Raw genomic sequence first — 16,306 nt, 5'->3', positions numbered from 1 at the left:
TTCACTCATAGTTCATAGTTTATTACACTAATTTTACACAATTTTGCACTCCGTTATTCAGTCTTTTATCACATAGTTTATCACCTTATGTGTTTAACTTGGAGTAGGTAGGCATCGTCTGAGACGTAAACATAACAGTCGCTAGGTTATTTTGCACTAAATATTAGTTGGATTACTTGAATTGCACATTGCATTGCTTGTCTTCTTTGGAATCGTTTCAAAAGTAACAATTAGGTCAATAATCTAGGTCAGTCAAGTCAAAGAAAATATAGGTAGGTAACCTGCAGGGCTACTACGAGGTTCGTGGGTCGGGGTTCGTATCGTTCGGTTCCTCTGACGCTTATAGTGTATAATGCGGGAGCGAGCAGGACGGTGTTATGCGGGCTTCGATGTTCGAGTTTCGGATTCGGAGTAGGCTCGCCGTCGTATAGACACAGTTGTTTGTTTTTAATAATCCATAGACTAGGAAAGGAAACAGAAAAGTAAAGGGCATACGGCCATACAGCCAAGTTGTAGTAAAGGATAAGTTTTCTGTCATTATTTTGTATGGTTTTAGCGTAAAAGTTGAAATTTAATTTCTGTGTTATTTATGTAATACAGGTACATTTTTATTGTCTATCATAGTCAAAGATATTGGATAACCCGAGTTTTTATAATGAATGTGTCGCGTTTGGTACAAAAGGTAATAATTATTATTCATAGGTTGCTACGTTTAGTTTATGTCTATTTTACTAAATAAAAGTTAATCTGTTTATCTGTATAAATATCTCATAACAAAAGGTGTAGGTAGGTATAGTCATCCGGTTTGGTTCATAGACCGACACGAAACCGTCAGTTCAGTTTGTATGTATGTATAAAGTACTCTGTGGGAACCGTGTCGTAATAACATTTAGCGTCATTCGATACACATTGCTCGAGAAAAATATTATGATTATTTACAATAAAAGGGTTCCATAATGTAGGCCGGGAATCAAGTACAGTCGAGTACGAGTGGTAGGTAGGTGTACTCGAGATACAGTTAATTTTACGTTCTAAATGATTAGAGGTACAATTGAATCGAATTGATAGGCAGTAGTAGGTAAATTTAGGTTGTGTTGTTGTATTGTTGTGTTATTAGTTATTACTCAGTTTTATTGGCTCTGAGGGTGATGTATGAGGTTAATTCACTCTGACTTAGGACAAGACGGTAAAATTAGTCATCATCATCATACTAGCCATATATGCGTTCCGCTGTAAGGCGCAGGCCTCCACTCGGACAGGGAGGGCTTTGGCGAGATTTCCACGTAAGCCCAGTCGTGCGTTTTAGTAGTTCAGTTCTATTATAGTTTATAAGGTTCATAAAGTTGAAAAGTCGGGGGGTGTAATAGTTTATTATTATTATAAAGTTATATAGTCGGGGGGGTGTATACTTTAAATCTAAACCTTGACTTACCTATTTTATTTCAGTATTAACTTAACAGGGCAATTCGCTGTTAGGATAGTATTAGCGCACAGGAGGAACCTTTTCTCAATTAGTTTGCAGGGATTTCTTTGGCAGGTTTATGAAATATCACCATGGCGTATGGGGCGAAAGAGTTCTATCTGAGTACGCGAGTGGGATTTTTCAGCTGTAGGTTCTTTTGGCCCCGACGCAGAAGGAGGGGTGTTGTGGGTTTGGTCGCTGTGTGTGTGTTTGTATGTCTGTGTGTCTTTCTGTTTGTCTGTCTGTGGCGCCGTGGCTCTTGAACGGGTGGACCGATTTGAGTGCGGGTTTTGTTTGAAACATTTTTAAATTAGGGTTCCAAGTCTCTCGGATTACGAATCGCCGAAGTATTTTATCGACGAGTTGATGTTTTTATCACTTCATGATATTAGGGTATTGTGAATAGGATTATTTTAGTTCTTTCGAGTTCTTGAGGTTCTTTGTCTTGAAAGGTCCTGGATGTGTTGGATGCCTGCGATGTTACAGATGTTCCTCGAATTCTCCGATTTCATTGAGTTAAGGTCCCAAGAATAAGGTTCTTCGTGGTAAGGTTCTTGAAATAAGGATTACTTGTCTTATGATACTTACTAGGAGGAGATAAGATTCTTCGTCTTAGAATTCTCAAATAGCGTTCGACAAAGTAGGGTGCCTCGAGATAGGGCTCCGCGCGACAAGGTTCCTCGAGATAGGGTTCCACATCTTTATCACGTTGAGGTTCCGATAAGGTTGTATGTATGCGTGAAGTTTGTGATAATTGCGACCTTTTTAGTTACTACTATTAGTTTAGAACTTAGGGCATATAAGTAGCTTTTGGTTTTAAATAATTCTTCCATCATTACGTGGGTGTTTAAGGTTATGTATTCATGGGTGATTGGCGTTAGTCAACCTTAGTTGACACCGGGTTAGTTCATCCATTATTTGGTGATGTGTAAACCACCAGTAGGTACAAAAAGCTTCGAATTTTGTTGTGTTACTAAGTTTTGCAAAGTTAAAGGTACCGCGTAACTATTTAAATTAATTGACTTTAATTACATATTTATTATTTCAAAAACTGCTAGACGATGGCTGGGCGACGATATGGACAATGGTCGTAGTTAGGTTCTTTCAATCCTGGGTTTAAACCTCAGTGTAATAAGTTAGTTGTACTTAATTTATAGTTGAAAGGTAACTTGCTATTATAGCTCGATTCTGAAGTAGATACCACTTAAATTTATTTCAATCGTCCCACTAATATTAAGGTCTGAAAGTATGTAAGTCTATTGGGTCGTTGTTTGTTACCTTTTTAATATCTGAACTGCTGAACTGTTTTGGATGAAATTCAGTATGTGAATGGTTTGACGCTCGGAGAAGGGCATAGCATAGGATGGGTTTTATTCCGAAAAGTTCCCGCGGGATGGCGGAAAATTGATCCTGCGCGAGCGGAGTCGCGGACATTGCAATAGCTAGTATTTATTAGTTAAGCAATACTTGCGTTTCTTACTTCTTGCTACTTTTATTTTACGCTTAGTTGTTCCAATTGATCTTATGACAATTTATAAGTACATATGTATGTATGTTCTCAATTATTAAAGTTGGTAACTCTAATCAAGTATCAGACTAATATTACGAAAATAGGTTATTTAGTAAGAAAGTATGTTTGTTAGGATGCCTATTTAGATCAAATCGTGATATCTCCCGCTACCACAGAATAGATAATAGTATAAGTACGGTTGCTAGGCTGCAAATAAGAGGCATAAAGTATAGTTGTCTTCAACAGAATTGCTTCACAAAACTCCAGAGGTCCAGAGTTTAAGTAGATTCCTGATAGCACCAATTTAATTATTGCAACTATGTGAATGAAGATTTTACGTAGGTAGCACGACAATCAGTTGTGGGGTGTGTAATTGAAGTTTCAGTACTTATTACCACTACTTGCAGTTCCGAATAGAAAACAGTTAAGCGTAGTTAGAGTAGGTTACGCATGTATGTATGTATGTATGTCTGTGGGTGTGTGTATGTGTGTGCGGTTCGGGTCCCTTAAGTTGAGTTTGTTCCACTCCCGGTGATCGGATTGACTTGGAATTTGGTATAGAAAAATGTAATACGAGTAGGTACTTAGCGCAATGCGAGTACGGTAAGCGGAAGGTACAGTCAGAGAAAAAAAAATCCGTTAAGTCAAAAGTGATATGCGAAGGTTGGTTGCTTCATAGATACACCTAGGGACAATTAATAGTACATTTATAAGCAGAAACTGGAGTGATAAGCAAGTTGTATAAATAATTTAGGCCAGAGATGAGGTACCTACATGCTTTTATTTTTGAGGGAATTAGTGTTGTAGCTGGGGCCTTTGTCCGTATTAAGTTAAGCCATCGATCACTAAAGCTATTCAGTGCATTTATATCTTCCTACCGTTTCCTCTATCTTACTTCAAAACTCATCAAAATTTGTTCAGCATTTTAGACAAAGGATTTAACTGACAGTTAGGTGGACGCCGACTTTGCATTACTTAGTTGAAAGTTGAGTTTCAAGCATTAGTAACCAATGGTTAAGGTAACGTCGTAGAGTCTGGTTGTATAAGTGCAAGTAGGTACGAGTATGTTTCCGCTTTTCTTAAATTAAGTACCATAAGGATTTCAAATGCGACGTAGAATTAGGGTCAACTGCCTATATATAGTTTTGAACGTTATTATTTCTGCCATTGCAATTAATAATGCACTATTACTGTTACTATTACTAGAATTATTTATTGCCGTTAATTATTGTTTTCACATCAGTGTATGTTTTCCTTATCCCCAACTGCTATTAATTCTAAAATAGGATTTCACCATCAAAAAGGGTTTGAGAATCGGTTGTGCAACTCATTGTGGGCACAAGCGTTCTCCCGACACGTGTGCTATCGGAATAAACTAAACTATTTCATAGTTGTGCAGATTTCCTCGCGATGGTTCTTACGTAATTGTTTCTATGTGGGTAGATTTATTAATTCATTTTGCTTCAAATATAGTGATTTTATGCTTTTGATAAACTTATGTTAGCTCCCATATTCAGATGTAGATATGGATATGGATATAGTAGATATTTAAAGATCTGCGTAAGTAGTGCGATTGTTTCAGAAAATAGGCAGGGTTTCGCTATGATGAGGCGTTTCTTCTACCCTAGTATTTAATGATTGTGCGTTTCGCGATATGGTTATGTTAGGAGAGTTCGGGTAGGCCGCACAAAACCCAAGTAGTTAGATAGTTGATTAGTTTTAGGTAGGTTTATGTCATAAGTGTGTCTTTGTGACATACGTAAAAAGATCAGGGTATGGTAAATAGTTGGTTAATTATTACTGCCTTATCATTTCGCAATTATTAAGTATAATAAATTTAGATCAAAATAAGTTTCATTTAAAAATATCTAATACTATTCCACTTTTAATCCACTTTTATTCTTGATTAGTAATGAAACCAGGTTTAATGTTTAACTGCGTTTTAAATAAAGGAACGTAGGTAGTTGACATTTAACGCATTTAATATACTTACCATTCTTATTGTACTACTTCATGCTTAGAGTAAATAAGTACTGGTAACGTTAGTAAACGTCGTGACTCCTCGGTATTTTAAAATATTGCCTCCAAAATTTTATTTATTAAGTTGTGGTTATTACTATACATAAAAAAATCGGTTCTTTTATTTCAAACAGAAGTTGAAGGCTTAGAAAAATTTCAGCTAACTACATATAATTATGGAATAAAAAAATACAAAATTATGTTAGGTAGACACTGGGTAATTGGAGAAAGTAAGAAATTACTAATTTTAGGGTCTAATTAACTTTAATGTTTCTACGTGAAAATTATTACTTACATCTGAGTTATCCTTAGGGATTGTTGAGATGTTGTGGCACGTGTGAAAAACAAGATTGGGGAAGGAAGAATGTGAATGTTTACTGACAATTTGACTGGAAAAAAAAAACTTACGACTTGACTCTACTCTAGTATGAGGGGCTATAACAACTCGGCAGTTCTGTGGATGATAAGGATGGTTTGTTGGCACTTGACTCCTGACACAGCACTCAACCAATGATTTTTCTTGTGCAAAAGGTGATAGGTTAAGTCAAAATTGACATCAGCGTTGACGCTGGCACCAGAAAATTCATCACTATACGATTTCCACCCAAGCTGATGCTAAGGTGCTAATGCTAAATCGCCACAACACTGCACATTCCCCAAAAGACTGGTGTCTATTGTATTGGAGGAGTATTTTGGGCTGGGCTGTTGATTAACGGATGTCTATAACCCACGATGACAGGATACCGTACTTTATGTACACTGATGCTTCGCGCTCAACCATCCGGCCTTGGAGGAGGTTATATTGGCGGTTCCATTTTCGGTCGACAGGCAGATGCAAGACTGGGGTGGAGGAGCCGATATAATGCTATTAGAGCTGACTGCCTCACAACCAGTTCCTCTATCTAACGCTCCCTCGTGGTGTGATAGTTATTCATAATTAATCAGTCAAGGGGCTCGAATATTCTTCTATTTATTTTAGTCACTACCTTTTGGCATATGTACTCATTACACCACAGATTTCACTCACGAGAAAAGTGCTAATAAATTGCGAGTAATAATTATACTCGAATATACTTATAAATGATTATTTCGATACTTTCTCCAGGTTATTTACGCTTCATTAGGTAAAATTAGGTACGGCTTTATTATTTACCTTTTTTTTAAATAATCCGTGATCTTAATGAAATCAAACATATAAATTGTAAATTGAAAGTTTGGATCTACGTTCGATATTATATATGCTGAAGTATCGTACAGGTTATGGTGTTAGTGACAAGATATCGCGTAGAATGTTAACTAGGGGACAGTTATGCGTAACTAAATTCTTAGATGGGTTGCAAAAGTGGGAAATGTGATAATAATTAATTTAGAATTTAAAATTATTGCTTACATCGGAGCCACCTAAAGGAATTGGTGGATTGTTGTAACACGTGTGAAAAAGAGATTGGAGGAGCATGAATGTGAATGTGTATTGATTTCCTGATCATATGACGTGACCAACCTGAAAATTTTTTTACTTGACATTACCAAGTTGAGGGGTTATAACAATTCAATAGTTCTGTGGATGGCAATGATGGTTTATCGGCGCTTAACCTTTGATACAGCACTCGTCAAATGGATTTCTTGTGCAGATGGTGATAGGTTAAGTCAAAAATGACATCAGCGTTGAAGCTGGCGCCAGAAATTCATTACTATACGATTTCCACCCAAGCAGATGCTAAGGTGCTAATGCTAAATCGTCACTACACTACACATTCACCAAAGGACTAGTGTCCATGGTGCTGGAGGGATGTTTAGGGTTAGACTGTTGATTAACGGATGTTTATGACCCACGATGACGGATACCGTACTTTATGTACACTGATGCTTCGCGCTCAACCATCCAGCTTTGGAGGAGGGTATATTGGCGGCTCCATTTCCGGTCGACAGGCAGATGCAAGACTGGGGTGGAGGAGCTGATATAGTGCTATTAGAGCTGACTGTCTCACAACCAGTTCCTCTGTCCGACGCTCCCTCGTGGTGTGATGAATGATCCATAATCAAACTGTCGAAAGGTCTGAAGATTCCTCTAGTTACTTTGGTCAATACCTTTTGGCATAAATACTCACCACGCCACAACTTTCATTCATGGGAAGAGCGCTTATAAATTAAAAGTGATAATTAAGACTCATATATTTGTGAAAGGTTGTTGAAATGTTTTTTCCAGTTTAACAGTTTCCACTTACAAAAACATTTGGGGTGATTGAAACGGAACAAGAGACACCTTGTACCGCTTCGTTCACAAATATATGAATAAATAAATAAATAAACATAAAATTAAATAACTACTGCAAAGTTCACAATGTATTAAATAAGCCTCTGCTGTTTACCATGTCTGGTCTCTATTATTCGGTTAATCGCTTAGTTATTTACCTAAATGATCACATTAAAAGAAAGGGTGACTATATTTAATCACAAGTGAATACATGGATTCAAATGAAATATAATATACTTGATGATAAAACAATAAAGCTCTTCGATTTTCACAGCCCATACATTATTCAAACTTAGAACTAACCTTCGCTTCCATTCATCTTACGGTGATAATATGACTATCTCATTACAACCTTTATGAACTTTATTTCCTTCGCGTTCTAACACTTTCATTAATAAAAATCTGTAGTTCTCCTATTAGGCGCTGCCTCCCTAGTGATTCATATTGTAAAATTTACCTTGAATGCATGGGATTTGGCCATAATCACAAACAAATTAAAAGCGGATAGAGAAGAAGGTATCGTGCGTCTCATGGTCTAACTCTTTTACATATTGTTTAGAATCAACTTTTACGTTTCATTCTTCATTCATTATTCAGAGTCGTTCACCTGTCTCGCTCTTACTCTTACAAACTCTATTGCTTTCGCACTCTGGCGACTCCATTCAAGCTGCAATGTTCTTCTTTTATCGTTCGGAGCTGACAGCCATATGTCTGTCTCGTTCTGACCTTCGCAAACTCTATTACTATCACACTCGAATGACTTAGTAAAACCGCGTAGTACTCCTGTTAGGTGATGCGTTCCTGGTGATTTATACTGTGAAAGACCCGGCTGGAAGCGCGAACATGGAGGCATATAGGGCCCGGGAAAGTTGTAGTTCAAGTACTTGTATACTCCTTATGACTCCTGTTGTCCTGGTAGTTAGTGAGGCAGGAAATCCAGCTAGGTGCTTAGCACGAGGAGAGCGTTAAGCATAAGGAGATTGAGTTATATATGTGACGTCGTGAAATGTAGGAATATATGTAAACGCCGGGATCGCGAGAGAAACCGTTGACTTTGTAATAATTCTTGTGGCAGGGGGCGTCGCTGTCGCATAGTATTACGCTATTGTATAAAGACTGGCTATATGTAGAAGTGTAGGAATTAACTGTAACCCTTTAGACGGTTCTGTGTCCCTGGTAGTTCAAGACATAGTTACATACGCAAGGGTTTGTAGTGTACGAAACATATGAACCGCGGTTACCGTTTAAATAGCCCATGTGATAGGAGGCGCGGATAAACCCGGAAACCCTCAGGCCGCAGGTAACCCACTACGTGAATCGCCGCAGTATCTGTAATAGGCTGAGCATAGGGAGATAGAGAAGTTGGTACTGATACCGCTGTCTTGTAAACACGCTTTATGGCTAAAAGTGGGGCTGTCTGACTAAACTTCATAGATTCATGAATCGCGCTTCACGAGCCGTCGCTATCGTTGTAGCAATACGTATAGTAGGAGATGGGGATGTGTGCGTAGGCACCGTTATAGCTAGAGTGCCCTATAAAGCAGTAAGTCGAGGTGTATGAGTAGGTGTCGCTCCCGGATAAGACTCCTTAAACGCTTCTGTCTCCCTGGTAGTTGAAAGCGCGGTTGTAGGCGCAAGGGCGCGAAGTGTAGAAAACCCTCGGGTCGCTACTGTCCCAGTAATAGCTTGTATGATAGGAAACGCAGTTGTTCCAGTAAAAGCTCTAAGTTTACGAAACGCATGAGACGCCGTTGTCTATGAAAGAATAGGAAGTGTAGCTGATGGTTAAGTAGCTCGAAACGCGATACTCGAAACGCCGCTGTCTCTGCAGTAGGACGAGTGCTAGGAAATGAAGGAATTTACTTAAGCTCTCCGGACGCCGGAAACGCATAGCACGAAACGCCGTTGGCGCTGCAGTAGTATGTGTAACAGGAAGTGTAGGTATACGCGCGGGAGGCGCTGCCGCACGGAATCGCGCAATAGCAGGAGTCTTAGCTGTGTACGCAAACACCGGTATTACATAAAACCTCTTAAGCGGCTCTGTCTCCTTAGTAACCTAAGACACAGGTGTAGGCGCAGTCGTATGAATTGTAGGAAAACCTTGAATAGCTACTGTAGTTGTAGACGCTTGGATGTTAGGAAGCGCAGTTGTAACCGTAGGAGCATAAAGCGCGCGAGATGCGCGAGACTTAGCTGAAGCGATATGCGGAAGGGCCCGAAATGCACGGAAACGAGGGAACGCAGACGGCCGGAGGCGCAGCAATATTAAGAAAACCTCTTAACGGCGCTGGCGCCTTAGTAGCCGGGGAAACAGGAAGTGCTTATAGAGCAGGAAATGTAGGAGTGTTAGCAGTATTAGCAGGTGGGGTAGATGTAGTTATAGCAGGAATACACGCTGTCGCACAAAAAACTATAAAAAGGGCTGCGGCTCGTAGGAACGGATAGTCAACTTTGGGTTCTTTCAAGTGCAGGTCGTTACGCTGCTGGGTAATTGATCTACATAGTAACTACGCGATTTTATTTATATAAGCTGGCGGGCTGGCAGTGTTAGGCTGATGTCGCTGGGGTTACCCACGCGTTTTGTTTCGGTCTTTTCGCTGTTAGTTCTCCAGGCTTCATTTTTGTGTTGTGAATAGCTGGCGGGATGGTAGCGGAGCCGATGTCGCTAGGGAGTACCCATGCGTTTTGTTTCGGTTCCTTTGCTATTAGCCCTCCAGTTTTCCTTATTCTGTGGGATCGGACCGCTTTATATTCGCTTGAAAGTAGGGACTGTACGGGACGAGGTTCCCGGCCTCTAAACCTGATACCTAACGGTGATATACGAAAGTTTAGAGGTATAACGTCCTTCGGGACGGGACGGAATTGAGGAGAACGATTCCGCGTCTGACTATAGTCGCCAACTCTGGCGGTCAGGCTATCTTCTCCCCGGCGCGTACCCGGGCACCGTGTATCCGCAGTGTCGGTGCACGTGAGTTCGGTGGTGCTGGACCCCCCTTATATATGTATATATTCGCACAATTATCTCTCCGCCCTACTCCACTCGCATCCCTGACTTCGGTCGCGGGTGGGGTTATTACACATGGCGTAGGATTAGGAATAGGTACACTAGAGGATGCCACCTCGATCCCTTAGTTAGTTAGCTAGCAGTTTTCCCTGTCATTCCGGAAAACTTTGAACATTACACACCACGCAATTAAAAATAAATGTGAGGTGCTCGCCATCTCTAGTTTTGGGACGTAAGTATTACATTTTAGCCTAGGGCCTAGGTAGATCGATACAAGGTTAGGTTTGTTAGGGCATCTAGGTACGTTGAATAGGTTTGTGGTAGGGAAGGTATTTACTAGGCGGTATTTCATAGGTTTATAGGGCGTAAACCAAACTTCATGAGTTTGGTAGGTTTTACCACTTTTATTGTACTAGGAGACCAGAACTAGGCAAGGTCCGTTAGGTTTTGATCGTACGTCGTCTAGGTTAACACGCGTTCGGTTTATAGGGCGTTGTAGGGAACTAACGGTTATCATTAGAAATTCGCCGGTGAATGTATGATGCTGCTGCTGGGGACTCGCTTGGGGATCGTTGTCTGACTGAACTGGCCATTCGGTCGGATAGTGATTCCTAGGAGAGTACCGCACGGTGCGCGATTTTGCCTAATCTTAAGATTAGAATTAAGTCTAGATTTAAGGAGCGCTTAGGGACATCTAATACGGAAATAGAAAAATAATCTATTAAAGTTTCTATGTCTGATGTTGACACAATTATGGATACCTACTGATAATTCCATTCAAAGAAAATTCTCGACATTTATGTGTTATATTTGGTCAAAGCTAGGCATGTAGCAAAGTTCTATTCTTGACAGGGGAACGCTATTCATGTACTGAGAGCCAGACTGAATAAATCGTAAATGTATAAACTATCTGCTATCGACAGATTCTTACAAAAAATAATATAATTAATTGCAGTATTCTTAAAGTGAGTAACTTATATTGTGTTTGACTGTACAGACGGGGAGACCATTACCTCCATCCAATAGATATTAAGTTGGTTGGTATTCTATCTCTATAGGTAGTGAATGAATACTACTTACCTGCATAGCAAATAATCTGCCTTTACTTGATAGGATAAGAATACCCAAATTTATTATCTATAACCCGGTCTATAAACGGTGGGAGGTAATTAGGGACAATAATTTATACATATAATATATATATTAACCCCTTCTACATTAACTTCAAGCTTATAATTAATCGTTGAAATTGGTGATGTAGATTATTTCCAAATAAATCCTATAATTCTTCATGAGTATTCAATCAATACAAATACAAGCTATAGTAAGAGTAAACCTAACACCTAGTACATTAATATATTATAGCAAAGAAAAATATACTTCATCTACAGACAACTCTCAAGCATTATCGCTTGTGATTATATACCTTACCTAGGTACAACATTTTAGCTTGCACTTGAGTCCAGAATTCCACCATTGTGGAACTAACAAAGCTAAAAATTAGAACTGGTAGGCGGATGAGAATTTGCTGTATACTATTGACTAACTAATCACTGGAATGTTGTTGTGAGCTTTTATTATTAAATAGAAATCATATAAGTTCTTATGGTTAATTTATCAATTAAATAAACTATTTATAGCAAGAGTACTTTTGCCATACCATTATATTATAGGAAGGAAAACCCAAATGCTATTTCTAATTGCCTTGTATATACCGACTTTATGAATTTTATCACCTGGTGGACACATAAGTATATTACCTATATACAACTTTATTATCCTGCATTTGAGCCCTAGAATGCTCTCTATTTACTTAACTAATCCATTTAATTCTGTGTGCTTATTTCCAATTGCTGAAGTAAAATGGAAAACTTATAATACCATATTCCTGTTCTACCTATCGCTCACACAATATCCTTATAGTGTGGGTAGTATTCTGTATATCCCCATTATACTATAGCAAAAGGAAACATTATCTTATTCTCATTTTGTTTGTGTTTTATTAAACTGTTTTCATTTGGCTTATTTTACTGTTTTTATTTTACACTGTGTTTTTACTAATCCTGTGTTCTTCCCTTCTTAGCATTTTAGAAATCTTGGTTTGTTATTATAGCTAGGTGTTTTAAAAGTCATGATTTTAATAAACTTCACAGACCTATATAATCACTAGGTTAATCTCCTTAAATCTTAGATATTTTACTATGTTCTACCATAAGCATTTATTAATGCGCTTTATTTCAGAATGTCATACCTTATAGCTATACTTGTTTCTCTCAAGTAATCATGGATACAACTTGCCCCTGTTCCCCTAACAGCATTCCATAACATACTACAGCATTCTATATTCCTAGTCAAATCAGTTATTTTCTAGTAATATGTTCTTAGCTGCGTTATAGGTAGGTAGATAATTAGTTGTAGCTTAAATTCAGACCAACCAATCTTTACTTCTTCACTAAAAGTACCGTATGGGTTACCTAGGACGGACACAACGAAGGGTCAATCATTTTATTTAGGCACTAGACAACCACTAGACGATCACATGGCCAATTCACATCATCACGCTATCATTTAGTAGGTTTCAAACAGCTCAGTAGGACTCATAAGCTCTAGTTATATAGGTAGGCTGCTCATAGGTAGGTCATAGCTTCGAGCTTAGGAGCTTTTGATTAAAGTAACAGTTAGCTTGAACTTCAGGAGTTGAACTTTAGGTAGGTTTAGCTTTTGAGCTGGTAGAATTAGATTGCTCGAGAGGGCTAAAAGTTTTTTTATTGGGGGGGGTTCGTTACAACACGTTAATGGGAGTTGTGATAAAAAATAAGACTCTGTTAGGTTTTGAAATTAATGACTTTGAAAGGAATAATTTGCAGAATCTATTTTTAAAATCGAGTAGGTATAAAGTTGTTTTCAATATTCAACTTGTGAATACTTAACATTTGCAATACGAAGAGCATTCGTGTGTATATCTCTACGTCCTTATTTGTCATGATATGAGCTTCGAATTTCAATACGAACGCATTAGTATGAACTGTAATGCTGTAAATTTTCATTAGTTTATAAATAAATAAATATATAACCTTTATATTAAAATTAAAACCTTTTAAAATGGAAAATTCCTACACAAATGCCTAATTTTAACCAAAACTATTCGCGAGGGCTCACTGTCAAAAAAACTCCAAAAAACAATAACATCAATTTTTTACCAGTTTGAAATAGGTGCCTCACAGCATGAGCCAAAATTGGACCTACAGTTGTTTACCTTTCTTAAATATGTAGGTACTAGGTGTCTATTGCGCTTGTATCACTTAAAACTGGTCTGTTATTTTTTTTGTAATATATTTTTTTCGATTTTTATTATAAATAAACCACTAATCTAAATTAAATGGCTTAATGACAACTGCTCGTATCTTAAGGATATAAAACTACTACTGGTCAGGTTTTGATTAAATTTAAATGGAACTAATGAGAAACACCAGCTATTAGATAAAAGATAATCATGAAAATCGATTTACCTCAAAAAAGGAAACACAAATACGGTCGAACCGAGAACCTCCTCCTTTTTTTGAAGTTGATTAAAAATAAAAAGCTGCGATTTGACATTATTATAACATCCTCGAACTCCTCACAACCAAAATCAAAGCAATAAGTATAGTCATAAACCAGAATCACTAATGCAAAAACAATCGACGATCAAATTCCAAATTCGAAACAAAAGATGCACAGATAATAAACAATAAACATCACATTAGCATGCTAAACGTCAATAGCCTCGACACAGATAAAAAACCTTCGCCGCCATATTTGGCCAGTGACGTCGTGTGCATTCATTCAAGAACGCCAAATTTGAAATTGCGATTGAATGTGATTGATTCATTCATCTTTATATCGTAGGTAGAAGGATCGATATTGATCGATAAATTTGAAATATTTTAGATGAGTTGTGTAGTGTTGATGTATGAGCTTGTACCATTATGTAATGTTAGGCACATCACTTTTCTGGTTGTGAAAATTACATCACATGTCAGATTAAGTGTGACATTGTAATACTTGATGTCGGAAAATAGTCATCATCATCATCGGCATGTCAGCCGAAAGACGTCCACTGCTGGACATAGGCCTCCCCCAAGGCTCTCCACTCAAACCGGTCTTGTGCTTTCCGCATCCACCGCGATCCCGCGATCTTAACCAGGTCGTCGCTCCAACTTGTTGGAGGCCTACCGACAGCTCGTCTCCCGGTGTCCCCTCTGACCCCATTGGCCATTAGTAAATAGTATGTCATGGTAAACCATAACCAATCAAGCGTTCTACTAAACAGTAAGTATGTATATTGTGTAGTATATTTTTTTAAAGATGTAATAAGCCGTGTTTTTAGTAGTGCGCGGTCTTCTTACCTGTTTGGATTATATATCCTTTACCTATATACCTCCTCCTGGTAAATTGGCCTTTGCTAGCTTAATATTTCTTCGGTAGTCCTGGCGTGGTGGAGTTTCTACACTATATTATAAAAACAAACAGTTCAATGAATATAAAAGTTATGCTGAAATTAATTTCGAAATTACCTGTCACAAAAGTCGGGGCTCAGAAGGAAAGGATGTAGGTACACACTCTATTTAATAAAATAAATTATTGGTGTATTAACAGTAATAATAGGCTTGAGGCCCCGAGTTTGATTTGTTACTCTATCTAAGTATGTTTATCCGCTGCCTAGTTAGTACGCGTAACCCAAACTTTGCTTACTTTAAGACTAGTTTAATTGGTTGGAGCGACAAATTTCGCATACTCTTCGTTAGTCATACCATAATTTTGTCCGAATCGTCGTTTGTCATCATTTTTTCTACACTGAAACCTTAAATTTTTCTTGAAATTTTGAAATGGTCATTCTATAGAAAAGTACAGGTTAGGTTAGGTTTGTTATATAACAATTCTGAACAATTATTCGATTTAGCGAATAAAGAGTTATGACAAACGATCATTCTGACAAACATACATTCGGACTTGTAATAAGTATGCGAGCCGATATGGACCATTTCTCGGAATTATTACTAAAACACTCATTTACACTTTCGAAACTCATTATTATTAATAGCAAATTTTTGGAAGAATTTTTATACCTATACTGTGCAGCCACTAATTACACAATTGACTAAATGCATTTTGTTTTGTTTCAGGTATTGAATCGCATTCAATTAGCAACAGCCCCCACGATTTCGACTGTGAAGAATTCGTTTCGTGTTCGTGAAAACCTATAAAATTTCCGGGTAAAAAAAAATTACATATGTTGTTCCCGCTATTTAAACTATCTCCTTAACAAATTTCATCTAAAGCGGATCAAACGTTTTGCGTGATGAAACGTCTTTGCATTCCTATCCCTAAAAAGCTTTATAACAACAAAGCGAATCTATAAGTCCAACTTCTTGAAATTAGTCGACAAAGTTCGAACAGCAAGGTCCCGTAATGAATCGCCTCGGGTTCGCTCGGGCACCCTCGGGTCGCGTCGTGAGGTGCGATGACGCGATTGGCTGCTTCCCATCCTGTCACTGCGCAGAAAAGAGTGCTGAGTAATTTAGTGCAACCGTTTAGCTTTCACGATGTTACTTTCTATTACTTGGATGTTACTTGGTTTGACCTATGGCTTTCAAGCAGAGGATGGGTTCAAAGTAAACGCACCCCGGCTTGCACCTTCGAGTTTTTTGTTAGAAATTTACCACTACTTTACGGTGAAGGAAAACACAAACCTGGGAAGCAATTTAATGGTGTGTCTGCGTGGGAACTTCGGCCCAAGCGCCGTCATTCTGTTGCCAGCAGTGGCACGTACCTACCTATATAGACTGGGATGATGATGATGATGATGATGATGATGGTGACGATGATGATGACTCTATTGTAGCTATAAAGACGCGGAAAGGGCACAGGAAGGCTATTCTTAAAAGGGCAGACGAGTAGGTCTATTTCAGAGTCATGGATGTTCAATAATTAATTTTGTTGCATTTCTTTCATCATCATCATCATTCTAGCCTTATACGCCCCACTGCTAGACCAAAGCCTCCTTAGTTCCCACGC

The 16,306-nt window shown here is 38.3% G+C and overlaps 1 protein-coding gene across 1 annotated transcript in view; it reads left to right on the top strand.

Moving 5' to 3' along the window:
* Nucleotides 1–16,306, top strand: part of LOC141429542 (parapinopsin-like) — a gene marked incomplete in the record, with an annotated part of 194,628 nt that overhangs the window by 15,558 nt on the left and 162,764 nt on the right.

The sequence above is a fragment of the Choristoneura fumiferana genome, chromosome 7, assembly GCF_025370935.1.
Source record: "Choristoneura fumiferana chromosome 7, NRCan_CFum_1, whole genome shotgun sequence".
NCBI classification, from domain to species: domain Eukaryota; kingdom Metazoa; phylum Arthropoda; class Insecta; order Lepidoptera; family Tortricidae; genus Choristoneura; species Choristoneura fumiferana.
The sequence above is the reverse complement of the archived record's forward strand: the minus strand, read 5'-3'. Positions and strand labels throughout refer to the sequence as shown.